Here is an 11,199-nt window from a genome sequence, read left to right as displayed (position 1 = left end):
ATTCCCGCTGCAAATGGGGTTGGAAGAAACACAGTCAGCATACGCGTGCCAAAATGGGGAGCTCCCCCGAGGGTTCATAGTTAACTGGGAGGACTGTTGGAGCCAGCTTGCAGTCCAGCTGGCAAGCCTTCTCTCTTCAGAGTTCTAGAGAGTGTGATGTGCAAGCCGCAAATATAGGCCGCGGCTTCAGGCCGGATGGTAGGCCACAAAATAAAATGTCATGAAAAGAGCCAATATAGGGCTCAAAATGATCAGAAAATGGTGCTGGTGCTGGAAATATCCACCAAACTTCCTAATTAGGTGTTTGGAGAGAAGGATGGCTCTGGATGTGGCCTGGTGAATTGCAGCTCACTCCAAGTGCATCCATTCTGCTCTGCTGCAAGCCACCATATTTTGTCTTACTTTATCCAGCCTTTATATTTTGGACAAAATATGGATACTCACAGCCCTCATCATGAGTCTGCCTTCATGTGGCATTGTGGCTTGTCTGCATCTTGCCAGGAACTGTTGTTTGAACCTGCCCTTGTGTCAGTAAGTGTGACCTTTTTCTGCTAACTCAGGAATGCTAAATTTCTGCAGTACCTTCTTCATATATATCCAGTCAAATCGATCAAACACTTTCCCAACGTCAGTGGACAAAAAGGCTAGTGGAACATTTTTTGACCGAGCGTACTGAATCAAATGAAGGATTCTCAAAGTGTTATCTTTGCCTTCTCTTCGGGTTACAAATCCCACTTGTTCCATATGTATCACATCAGGAAAAAGTGGCTTTAACCTACTGGCTAATAATTTAGCGTAGAGTCTTATATCTACATTCAGCAATGAAATTGGATGATAACTACCATGACGTTTTTGCCTTCTTTGGGCAGAATGGAAATATGTGCTTCTAAAGATTGTTTTAGGAAATCTCAAAGACAGAAGAAGCGAGTTTAATGTATTTAGCATATGAGGCAATAGGGTGTCTTGGAATGCTTTGTAATAGACAGCAGGTAGGCCATCTGGGCCAGCGCCGTTCTCTAACGGTGAATCTTTCAATGCCTTGTCTAATTCTAGCCATGAGTAAGGATGGAGGAACCGTCAGAAACACGTAGGCTCTTTACACCCACCTCCTGATGTCGCTGTACAATTTTTTAAACGATAAGAAGTAATGATTGAACGTTTTACTCTGAAGTACTGGATTAAACTTCTATTTTTCCTAATGCTGTTAGAGTAAATGGCATGAATAGAGATTCATGTTGAGAACTCGTAAGAGAAGGCAACTGAATATCTCTCAAGAATTTGTCAATACGCAATTGCCTTTGAGCATCTAACTCACCAGATTCTTGGTTCCTAAGGTTGTAAAGGGAATCATAATAGTTTCTAACTTGTTGTGCAATATCTGCTGCATCAGTGTGAACAGTACCCTTGTCTAAACGAAAGCTATTAATGTAGGATTGTTCTTGTCTCTTTTTTGGCCATTAACGCCATAAGCTTAGACCCTCTGCTTCAATGAACGTACATTTTATGGTGGTTATATAATTATGCTTTAGCAGCTTTAAAGTTCAATAATTGTTTTGTGTTCCCTGTGAACAGTAAGCTCCAATTGTAGTGCAACCGCTAGCGTCTTTTTATGTTGTCCCTCAAGTCTTAGAGTCTTATCTAGGGTTTCAGCAATTTATTTTCTATGCAATTTCTTGACATGAATCTATGGACATGAACTCACCCCTCACTACGGCCTTATGAGCTTCCGAGATAATTGACATTGGATTATGGTCAACTCTATTATCTCGAAAATATTTAGTAAGAGTAGTTGAGATCTGGTTTTTGTGTGTGTCATTTTTCAAAGGAATTTCATTAAGTCTCCAGGTACATGGGCTTGTAGGGAGAGAGGAACAATTAATTTCCATGAAGACTGGTGCTTGATCAGAAACCACAATTTATCCTATTTTTACCAAATGTAAATGGTGACACATAACAAATATATAATCAAGTCTTTGATTAGAAATATAAGAGACTGAGTTTTATGTGTAATATGTGTAGTCTTTGCTAGTCGGGAGAATGTACTCCATATATCTCGAAAGTGCATGTCCAAAAGAGTTCTATGTAGAACCTTTAAGCTTTAAGCCTCAGTATCTGCCAATTGGGAAATTAGTGTAAAGGGGAGAGATTTCCGAAGAGCGAAAGTAACGCCTCGTTTTTTAGAGGAGTGATGGCTAGAGTGATACCATGTACAAAGATATGAGGTAGGTAGCTTAGGAATTTTACTTTCGGCAAAGTGAGTTTCAAGTAAAATTGCTACCAGAAGAATCGCTGGGAGCAATTGCAGAGCCAAGAGATCTACTGTACTGGTTCATGACCACAGGCTTCAGGTGGAACACATGGAAGGAATTGGGAATCTTGAGATTAAGGGGTAGCCGTAGCTTGTAAGATACAGGATTGACTTGTTGCAGTACTTTAAAGGGACCAAGAAATCAGGGAGCAAATTTGTAGGAGGGAATTTTCAGACTAATATTTTTAGAAGACAACCAGACTTTGACTCCGGGAAGAAACTGAGGAGGCAACCTTCTCTTCCTATCGTCGTATTTCTTTAGCAGGATCGCAAACTAGATTTGCTGCCAGACCTGAAGAAAGCTACTGAAAGAAGAATTGGCTGCAAGCACTTGAGATGTAGCCGGTACAGGAAGAGCAACACGTGGATGTTGGCTGTAGACAATAAAAAATGGGGAAGAAGCATTAGATTCACTTGTGTAATTATTGTAAGAGAATTCAGCCCATGGAAGGAGATGCACCCAATTGACGTGTTGAAAAGATATAAAATTACAAAGATCATTTCCTAGCACTTGATTAATCCTTTTACCTTGGCAGTTGGATTGTGGGTGATATGCAGAATAAAAGTCCAATTTCCCATCCAAGAGTTTACACAGGGATTTCCAGAACTTAGACATGAATTGTACACCCCGATCAGACACGATATGGCAATCTGTGTAGAGGAAAAATATGTTGAACAAACAAATTTGCCAGGCGGGGAGCTGAGGGAAGGCCAGACAAAGGAACAAAATGTGCCATCTTAGAAAAACAATCCACCACGACCAAGACAGTAGGAAGGAAGATTTTTAATAAAATCCATGGCAATATGTTGCCAGGGACCATCAGGGACATGCAAAGATTGGAGTAGACTGGCAGGCTTGGAATGGGTAGCTTTGTTTTGGCCACAGTTGGTACATAAAGAGACATAGTCCTCAACATTTTTGAGCAGCGTAAGTCACCAGTAATGACGAGTAATAAAGTGCCAAGTCTTATGGATACTAGAGTGCCCTGCCACCTTGGAATTATTACCCCAGATGAGAACTTTCTTCTTGCCAGTAGGATGAAAAAAAAAAATAATTCCAGGAGGAATGTCTGTATTCTTCAGAGGATTAACAGAAATAATTCTAGAAGGGTCAATGATATGCTGAGGATCCTCTTCTGAGTCTGTCTCAAACGACCAATATTTTTATCAGCAGGACGGAAATGAAGTGGGTACTGAAATCTGGCAAAGAAAAGCGACCATCTGGCTTGACGAGGGATCAGTCGTGCAGACTATAAATAAGTGAGGTTCTTGTGATCTTATTTCTTTGAAAGAGAAGTCCTCCAGCGCCATTGGAAGAAGTGTCAACCTCCAACGAAAATTGCCGAGACACCTCGGGATAGTGAAGAACAGAAGCAGAAGAAAATGCTCTCTTGAGGTTGGTGAATGACGACTCTGCCTCAGGGATCCAGACCTTAGTGATCACTCCCTTCTTGGTGAGAGCAGAGATAGGAGCGATAAGTGAAGAGAAGTTTGGGCTGAACTGGTGGTAGAAATTTGCCAAACTAAGAAAACCCTGTATGTCACGGAGACCTTGAGGACGTGTTCACTCTAAGACAGACTTCACTTTCTCCGGATCCTTCTGGAGTCCACGATCTGAAATTATATAGCCCTTTCTGGAATTTATTTTTGAATACGCAATTTTCACGTTTAGCGTAGAGGCTATTTCCCCTTAACCGCGACAGGACTTGGCGAGCATGCTTCCAGTGAGACGTCAGATCTGGTGAATAAATCAAGATGACGTCCAGATATACCACCACACAAACATGCTGCAGATCCCGGAAGATGTTGTTCAAGAATTCCTGGAGTACAGCTGGAGCATTACACCATCCACAGGGCATCACGAGATATTCGTAGTGACCGTCTCGGGTGTTGAATGCAGTTTTCCATTTGTCACCTTTGATACAGATCAAGTTATAAGCCATGCGCAAATCCAGCTTTGTGACAATCTTGGCCCCACAAATTCAAAGAGCTCAGAGATTAGCGGCAAGGGGTATTTGTTCTTCACGGTGATTTGGTTTAAACCGCGCTAGTCGATACATTGCCGGAGAGATCCATCTTTCTTTTATACGAAGAAGAATCCAGCTCCGGCTGGAGAAGAAGACTTCCTGATAAACCCCCTCTCGAAGTTCTCCTTGATGTATGCTGACAGGGCTTGGGTTCCATGAGGAGGTGAAGCTTCAGGGAGCAATTTGATTGCACAATCGTACGGACGATGGGGAGGAAGGACCTCAGCCTTCTTTTTTCTGAAGACATATGCAAAACAGGCATACTGTGAAGTCAGCCCAGAGAGTGACTGAGGTATCGGGGACTGGAAAGGATGAACCTGAGGCAGGCAGCGGTGAAGACATCATGAATTCCAGTCGAAAACAGGTGTGTTGGCGAAGCCATGGTAGTCCCAGTAGGATAGGGTTAATAGCTTTTGCCAGAACATAAAAAGCTATTTATTCGGAGTGCAACTTCAGAGGTACAGTACTGGAAAGAATCAAGTCTGGCAGAGGTTGACCATTGAAAAAAGTTAGAGGTCCAGCACACGATATGATGTGAAAAAATACAAAACTGTTTATTTAAGTCCAATTTAAAATAGGAAATTAAAAAATCCCGGGACTTTTTAATTCCTTGTTTTAATTTTGACTTAAATAAACAGTTTTGTACTTTTTCACATCATATCGTGTGCTTTACCTCTAACTTTTTTCCTTGGATTTCTACGTACTCCCGACGTAGCTCTCTTGCCGGTGCACCGAATAATCATGGAATGTGGTGTCTTTACTTCGAATGAGTGGTGAGCGGACCAATTTTTCTTGTATATTTTTTACAGAAGTTGACCATTCACAGAAGCGACTGCTAGAGGTTTCTCTAAAGGAGTCGTGGGCAAGTGGAGACAGTCTACTAAGGCCTGTTGGACGTAATTCACAGCTGCTCCGGAATCCAGATAAACAGAAACAGAGCGTGATTCTTCACCAGAAGAGATTGTCGCAGGAATCAATCATTTTGGAGGGAATTTTGCAGAAGGCATCGATCCACCTATAGTAGTCTCTTCTATCAACCCTAGGTGCTGGAGTTTCTCGGCTTCTGGGGCCATTGACGCACAAAATGTCCCTTATGGCCACAGTACAAACATAGTCCTGTTGAACGTCTGCGCTGCCGCTCCTGGTCAGACAGTCTGAGTCTGTCCACCCGCATAGGCTCTACATGGACAACAACTGAAGGATGTAGTAGGGGTCTCTGGAACTTAGGCGCCAGTCTGTAGGAGCTTTTTTCACGACAAACTTCCTGCGGTTGTTCTTGGAAATTCATGTCAATCCGTGTAGCCAGAAGAATTAGGGCATCCAAGGTCGTTGGGAGATAACGAGCCATCAGATTATCTTTTATATGGGGAGCCAATCCTTGCCAGAAGGTTGCAAGTCTGCCAAAGTAAGGCACTGGATGGCGTACTCCTACCGTCGATTCCCCTTGACGGAGAGTCAGAAGTGGAGCAGCTGCAGAAGACGTTCGGCCCAGTTCTTCAAACACTATATGAAAGGTCTCTAATATTAATTGCAGGTTGGAAAATAACGTTCCTAGATAAGGTTCGCTCATGCCAGAGCTTTGCCACAGAGTAGGGAGACAATAAAGGCAGCCTTGGTCAAATCAGAGAGGAAAAGATGTGCGTGCAACTGGAAGTGGACCTTGCACTGGTTGATAAATCTTCTACCGGTTTTTGCATCTCTATTATAACGAGGTGGAATTGGCAAAGAAACTCCAGACTGTATGCATACAGCAACATTTAACCCATAAGTCTCCCCTCCCCATACTAAAATTAACATCACACCGACACATAACTCTCTTTTAAAGTGGAGTTGACCCGAGGGTCGGCCACAGCTTTATTAACACAATAAATGTAAATAACAAATTTACCAAATATTAAACGCAATGACCTTAAAGAGACTCTGTCACCACATTATGAGTGCCCTATCTCCTACATAAGGAGATGGGCGCTGTAATGTAGGTGACAGTAATGCTTTTTATTTAAAAAAACGATCTTTTTTCACAACGTTAGGAGCGATTTTGGTTTATGCTAATGAGCTTTCTTAATGCCCAAGTGGGCGTACTTTTACTTTCAACCAAGTGGGCGTTGTACAGAGGAGTGCATTATGCTGACCAATCGGCATCATGCACTCCTCTCCATTCATTTACACTGCACTAGCGATATAGATATGTGCAGCCTCATACACAAACCCTAACATTACTACAGTGTTCTGATAATGAATACACATGATCATCCAGCCTGGACGTCATGTGTACTCAGAATCCTGACACTTCTGACTCTTTTTTGTGAGATTCCAGCAACAGATACAAAATCTCGCGAGATCACGGAGCTAAACGAGATTTGGTTTCACTTGCCGGAATCTCACAAAAAAAGAGTCAGAAGTGTCAGGATTCTGAGTACACATGATGTCCAGGCTGGATGGTCATGTGTATTCATTATCAGGACACTGTAGTAATGTTAGGGTTTGTGTATGAGGCTGTACAATCCGACTTCCATCTCCCTATGCGCCTCACAGCCGCATCCGATAACCCCAATTCACTGGCCATCGTGGCCGCCCCAATACTGAACGAATGAGTACCGTAATCCCCTGGCGGTTGTCCAACCTGAACCAAAGCCTTCCGAAAAATAGCAGAAAACTGAAACCTAGTAAGCGGCCGCCCATCCGAGTGTGACAAAAATTGGGCCCCGGAACTACGCACCCCCAAGAAAGCCGACACCGCCGCCACCGGACAGGCCGGACCCGGGACTGCCCGAAGCGCCACCCAACAACCCCGCCCAAACACATCCGTTTTAGAGCGACGAATCCGCAACCGAACCCCCACCGAGGAGACTACGACGTCCTCCAAAAGCAAACCCCCCCGGCCGCGCCGCCCCCATCGGAACTAACTCCAAAACCCGCAAAGCCCCGAAAAAATACAACGAAAAAGCCACAGAAAACAAAACAGATTCATATGGAGAAGAACACACCGACGGCAGCGCCCCTATAAGCTCCTGCAACAAAGAAAAAGACACCGGCCGCCGCGACTCCCGCCTAGAAGCCATCTTCTTCCACCCCTTCAAGGCTTGCAAAATAAAAAAGGACTTAGTCACATCCGACCACCCCCTCAACTTAGAAAAGAAAGCCACCCCGGCCAGACGCCGCTGCGCCACCACCGCTGAAACCCCCCGCCCACGCAAATTTGTCAGATATTCAAGCGTCACCACCGTGCGCAGCACCGGATCCTCCCCAACCAGTTTATCCCCCGCAGCACTCAACCATTCCTTCCACGCATTACCGTAAGTGGCCCAAGTCGAGGGCGCCAGGGACGACCTCACCAAGGGCACTAGCTCCGATCCAGCATCCTCCACATGAACTCCGGGCAGCTGGCTCCCTCCAGCTCTGCCTGCGGGCAAAGAGAGCGAAAAACCTGCCAACGAAAACGAGATAAAGCATCAGCAACAACATTATGAACACCTGGAATATGCAGAGCACGAAAACTGATGTTACACTGCAAGCACCGCAACACCAAATGACAGAGCAAAGCCAACACCGGACCTGAGGAAGAAGTAAGGTGGTTAACAGCAAAAACAACACTCATATTATCCGACCAAAACACCACAGACCTGTTGGAGAGGCGCAGCCCCCACAATTCAACGGCGACAACTATGGGGAAAAGTTCCAACAGCGTCAAATTTGCGCACCAACCCTTGTCTTTCCAGGAATCAGGCCAAGCTTCCGCGCACCAGGCCGAACCCAGCAACGCCCCAAACCCTGCCGCGCCAACCGCGTCCGTAAACAATTCCAAGTCCACGCTGGAAATGGAAGGCGTCTTCCAACACGTACGCCCATTGTAGTCCTCCAAGAAAGTGCGCCAGACGGGCAGATCCGCCTTAACAGAACTAGAAATCCGAACATGATGAGAAGGCACCGAAACGCCCACTGTAGCTAAGGACAACCTCCTGGCAAACACACGCCCCATGGGCATAATACGACCCGCAAAGACCAACAGCCCTAGCAACGATTGAATCTGCCGCAACTCCAACTTATGCGCAGCCAGGGCCATCTCCAATGCAGCGCGCAATTTCGCCACCTTCTCCGCCGGGAGGCGAAAGACCATGGCAACCGAATCAATTTCAATACCCAGAAAACTCAATACCGTCACCGGCCCCTCCGTTTTTTCTTCAGAAAGGGGGATCCCAAAGCGCTGGGCCAGAAACTGACCCAAAAATTGACACTGCCCCAAGGACAAAGGCCCAACAAACAAAAAAATCGTCCAGATAATGAGTCACCGACCCAGAACCGGTGAGATCCCGCACCGCCCATTCTAGAAATGAGCTGAACACCTCAAAATACGAACAAGAAATTGAACAGCCCATCGGCAAACACATATCATAATAGAAAAACGCTTCCAATGCACAACCCAACAGGTGAAAACAATCCACATGAACAGGCAACAAACGAAAAGCAGATGCAATATCAGCCTTGGCCATAAGGCGCCCGCCCCCTCCCGACAAACCAATTCAACCGCCCGATCAAATGAAACATACGAGACAGTTGCCAAATCACTGTCAATCCCGTCGTTCACCGACCGCCCCTTGGGATGGGACAGATGGTGAATCAGCCGGAACTTTCCAGGCTCCTTCTTAGGAACCACCCCCAGGGGCGACACCCGAAGATTCGGGAAGGGCAATGCAGCAAACGGGCCGGCCATGCGGCCAAGCTCCACCTCCTTTTCCACCTTTTCCCTAATAACGGCTGGGAACTCCTCCGCTGACTTCAAATTCCTAGACATAACTGGGTCCGCCTGCGCTGTAAACGGAATAAAGAACCCAAAACAAAAACCCACTCTAAGCAGGGCGGCTTCCGCCATCTTGGGGTACCGGTCTAACCACGGGAGCATCGCGTACATGCGCACCGGCGTCCTCCCCTCTACCAACACCCGCAGGGCGGGCGACTGTCGCCACCCGACGGGAGCACCTGACCACCGCATGGGTACCCCCACAGGAAGAGCACTCATGCCGGAACTTACAAGAGGCATAGAATCTACAGTGTCCCTCATTAAAGAGCCAACAGGCTCCTAGACCGACTGCGACCGGACACGTGGCGCCGCCCTGACCCAGCCCTACTCGCACCATGCCTGCTATGGGACCGATCCCGGCATTCTCCTTGTACGCCAGCCACCGACACAGCTGCCCCCGCCGCCTGGAGGGGCCACTGCCTGACGTTCCACCCTCCAAGCCGACCGGCCCGAAAAGAAAAGCTCTGACCCGTCAAAGATCCATCTTCCCCCGACTCATCTACCCCCTCCTCCCCCTCCCCTAGAAAACCCCCCACCTCCCGTCCCTCTGAGGCAAATAGCAACGGCACGCTCCCCGCCGGGGAAGCAGCCGCAGCTGCAGAAATGGAGGCCGCCGCCAGGGCCTGTCCCACGAATCCCCCCCCCGTCCATAGGGCGGGCCTAAGGCCCACCACACCCGTGGCTCCCCTGCATACCTGTGTCGGGGGAACCACATCCCCCACAACGGCCGCCAACACTCCCGGTCCTGGAAGCACCGGAGCCGGAGGAGGTGACATCACCGACGGGGGAGGGACCGGAATCAGCACCGCGCTCGCAGCCCCCGCCGCCGACCGCACCCCACCGGAAGTGGAGAGAGAGAGACGGACCGGCATACGAGAGGCCCGAGCCGAACGCCGCAGCCCGGCAGGAGGAGCAGGCACAGCTGACTCCCTCAGCAGGGACTGCAGCCAGTCGCTCCCTCCTGCGGCGATAGTGTCGCGCAGCGCCTGAAGGAGATGTGCGCGATCCATGTCTGAGAAAAACTTATATAACCCCTTCCCATACACTAAAACCGCCCCCTCTCCTCTTCTAACTCCCCCCCTGCCTAAATGACTCACCCCTGTAACAGAGAGGGGGAGGGGAGCCAACTCCTCAGCCTCACTTAATCCCTTCCCTGCAACAGTCCCTGGCTCAGCGGCTAAATGCCTGTGAGCCCCCATGACCCAAAACTGACTGGAGTGATGGTGGTTAGTGGAGCAGAAGGAGCAGCAACAGAAACAAGATCCAAGCGTGTGGCAATATAATTAACCAGTTTTAGAAGCTGATCCCATCGTGCTTGGTGGTCACGCATTTTGCATTAGTTGGAACGGCGTCTTGAATTGACCACTGGGATCCATGGCCTGAGCAAACTGTCATGGCTGTGGGGTATGTGGACCCACTGGGCCGCAGCGGAGTAGCAGCTGGTCAAACAAGAGTAAATAATAGTCTTTAGGGTGAGAGTACCTGGATAGATGGCTTGTGCCGGACTATTAGAAGCTGGCCTATGCTGGATAACTGGACTTGTCTCAGATACAGGACACGGGAACTGTAGTTGTTACGGACACTCAACACAAACACCGGACACGGATAATGAAGACTTCTCGAACACTTAACTTGGTACAGACACTAGACACTTGAATTGGCACGGGCATGGGACACTTGACTTGGCACGGACATTGGAAACTTGGCTTGATACGGACAGTGGACACTTGATTTAGCACAGACACTGGACACTTGACTTGGCACGGACACTTGAAACTTGACTTGGCACAGACACTGGATATAGGATACAAGATACAGTTACAGGATAACGCTTGGGAACCTTTGCAGACCAACACAGGGTAAGACACAAAATTGCTCAGGCAATGTGGAAGTGGGCAGAGTTTCTTTTAAAGTCCCAGGTGAGCTGGGATTGGTTTCGGGTGAAATTCTTGGTATGCGCATCGGCACTTTAAGACCGGGGAAGAGCACGCGTGCGCACCCTACGGGCATTGGCCCGGAGGAGAGAGCAGTGAGTGCCAGCGTCTCAATGAGGAGACATCGGCAAA

Source organism: Rhinoderma darwinii, chromosome 1, assembly GCF_050947455.1.
Source record: "Rhinoderma darwinii isolate aRhiDar2 chromosome 1, aRhiDar2.hap1, whole genome shotgun sequence".
NCBI classification, from domain to species: domain Eukaryota; kingdom Metazoa; phylum Chordata; class Amphibia; order Anura; family Rhinodermatidae; genus Rhinoderma; species Rhinoderma darwinii.
Note: the sequence above shows the minus strand (reverse complement) of the source record.